Source organism: Chenopodium album, chromosome 5, assembly GCF_948465745.1.
Source record: "Chenopodium album chromosome 5, dcCheAlbu1.1, whole genome shotgun sequence".
Lineage (NCBI taxonomy): Eukaryota > Viridiplantae > Streptophyta > Magnoliopsida > Caryophyllales > Amaranthaceae > Chenopodium > Chenopodium album.
In genome coordinates, this window is record NC_137838.1 from 34,963,857 (window position 1) to 34,964,632 (window position 776).

General features: G+C 39.6%; 1 non-coding gene across 1 annotated transcript; it reads right to left on the minus strand.

Annotated features, from left to right (window-relative positions):
* Nucleotides 1-391: 391 nt before the first annotated feature.
* LOC145633308 (small nucleolar RNA R71) lies at nucleotides 392-497 on the minus strand. The gene has a single exon (XR_014112642.1). It is a non-coding gene; the product is annotated as a small nucleolar RNA R71 (small nucleolar RNA).
* Between the last annotated feature and the right edge of the window lie 279 nt (nucleotides 498-776).

Sequence of the window (776 nt, forward strand, 5' to 3'; positions counted from 1 at the left end):
AGTGAACATGGGAGAAGCTTAAAGGGCTACATTGAAGGAGTTGGGTACTCTAGGTGCATACAAGTATGAGAGAGGAATTGCTCCATTATTAATCCCAGATAGTATTTTGAAATCAAGCCGGCAATGATAACTTTGATTGCAAGGAGGCAATATAGTGGAGGAGTTAATGAGAGTCCCCTAAATCATCTTAAGGAATTCGAGAAATATTGCAACAAAATTAAGGTGAGCGGGGTAACTCAAGAATTCATAAGGCTTAAGCTATTTCCTTTTTCTGTAATTGGAAGAGATCAAGAGTGGCTAGATAAGGAAGTGAAGCATAATTCTTTGAGAACTTGGGATGAAGTCACCAAGGAATTCCTTTCCCGTTTCTTCCCTTAAAAGAAAACGGCGGAGACAAGAGCTTTGATTCAAGGTTTCAGGCAAAAGTCTAGTGAAAGTCTTTATGAAGCATGGGAGAGATACAAAGAGTACCAATGTGAGTGTCCTCACCATGGGATCCCCACTTACTTAATCATTCAAATTTTTTATTGCTATTTGAGTCATCAAGGGAGAGCAGTCTAGATGCTGGAGCCGGAGGCCCAATCATGAATAAGACCGAGGAAGAAGTTGTAGGTATCATTGAGGATGTAGTTAAAAACTACATGGAATGGCAAGATGGTGAGAAGGAGTCGATAAACAAGAGTAGTACAATGGGATGCTCAATGGAACAACTCAATGCTATCAACAATTTGTCAACTTAAATTTCGGATTTAGGAAAGGAGGTAGTTTCTATCAAG